Here is a 2,101-nt window from a genome sequence, read left to right on the forward strand (position 1 = left end):
CCAGTTATTATAGACTTTTGGCACTTAATTTTCGCAAATTGTTTAATTCAGTTGAGAAAATATGTATAGAGACAATGTGGTGGAATAATGGAGAGATTTGGGATTTTCGAACATATGGTACACATAACTCGAGCGAATTTTATATTTATATATATGTATACAGGGTGAGAAACTGCAACAAAGTCAAACGCCATAATTTTTACATTTTTTTAACTTTATTGAATGAAAGCAAAAAATGTCGGACATAGCATCAAATTTTAGAATAAGTTTAGATTTGTTCGAATTGCTCACCTTTGGCATGAATTATGGCCTTCAAACGGCCAATGAAACCGTCACAAGCTGCCCGAATATTGCTCTGCGATATTTTGGCCCATTCCCGGCGAAACGCTTGCTTGAGCTGATCGACACTTTGGTATTTTTTTAGGGCCAACCTTTCTAAATACTCCAGACACAATAGTCCAACGGATTGGTATACGGAGATTTTGGTGGCCATTGTGCGTTGGAAATGAAGCGAGGAACCTCATTTTGTGACCATTCCAACGTGGCGCGTGCTGAATCCTGTTGGAATGTCCAAGGTGTGCGGTGTGCAGAATATGCTCACGATAATATTCGGCATTTATTCTGATGCCACGGTCGATTAATACGAGCGGAGAGCGACCATCGGCTGTTATGGCGGCCCACACCATCACCATGGCCGGCGATTGAGTTCTGGTGGCCAACCGGACCGGACCGGGTATTTGCGTGCACAAGGCTTTAATACACACTCCAGAATATTTTATCGATAATATTCGGCATTTATTCTGATGCCACGGTCGATCAATACGAACGCAGAGCGACCATCGGCTGTTATGGCGGCTCATCACCATCACCATGGCCGGCGCTCGAGTTCTGGTGGCCAAATGAAGGTGCACATTATCAGCTGACCTCTTTGGCAAGTAAACGCGATCATTGTGTTTGTTAACAAACTGCTGGACAACGAATGTTTTCTCATCGGAGAAAACCAAATTCGGCAGTTCACCACGTTCGACCAAACGAAGCAACTCTTTAGCTCTGTTGAGTCTATTTTCTTTCTGTTGCTGTGCAAGTTCTTGCACTTTTTGGAATTTCAATTGCTTTACCCCGAACTCATTTTTTAATATTTGCCGAATGGAATACTGGGATATGTTCAGCTCACGACCTATTTTTCGGCCACGGCGACGCGGGTTTCGATCAAGTCGCTTCTTTACTTTTCGCACCGTTTCTGGTGGTGTTGCTGTTTTCTTCCGTCCACTTCCTTGACGTCGGGCTACGCTACCAGTTTCACGGTAACGAGCGATGGTACGAAACACAACAGTTGTATTCACATTTAAATGGTAGACACTTGTGGTTTTCCATCCAAATATAAAGACATCACACTATCACGCTTGAATTCCATCATGAATAACTATTTTTCTGGAAAATTCTCACCAAAATGCTTTTGTACGATTGTAAACAATATGATGAGCTGTCACTGGAATAATTTGAACAGCTGTCGGACGAGTGGCTTAGAAATGACAGCAGTCTGAATTTGGTTGCAGTTTTTTGATCTCACCCTGTGGTTCCCAAATTATGAAAAATTATGAAAGCCATGATACGCATTTAAATAAGGTTCGTAGTTGGTATGATCTGCTTCACATGAACCCCCCGGCCTTTCCTTACTGTTTTTTTTTTTTCTTAAATTAAGACTTTTTCTTATTAACTTTATTTTGGCTTAAGGTCAATTGAAAAACATCAGTGTTTTATTTTTATAATTTTGGTTTTTATTTTCCGATATTTCGACTGTCTTCGATAGTCATCTTCAGGAAAAATTTTTATTGAGAAAAGCAACAGCCTTATTTCACCGTCTATGCTAAACAAGGCTGTTGCTTTTCTCAATAAAAATTTTTGCCTGAAGATGACTGTCGAAGACAGTCGAAATATCAAAAAAAAAAAAAAAAAATCGGAAAATAAAAATCAAAATTATAAAAATAAAACACTGATGTTTTTCAATTGACCTTAAGCCAGAATAAAGTTAATAAGAATCAATATACAGGTCAACAATAAAAAACAACAACATTAAGCCTTTTTGCTATCAAAATAGTTT

This window comes from Musca domestica, unplaced genomic scaffold (assembly GCF_030504385.1).
Source record: "Musca domestica strain aabys unplaced genomic scaffold, Musca_domestica.polishedcontigs.V.1.1 9, whole genome shotgun sequence".
Lineage (NCBI taxonomy): Eukaryota > Metazoa > Arthropoda > Insecta > Diptera > Muscidae > Musca > Musca domestica.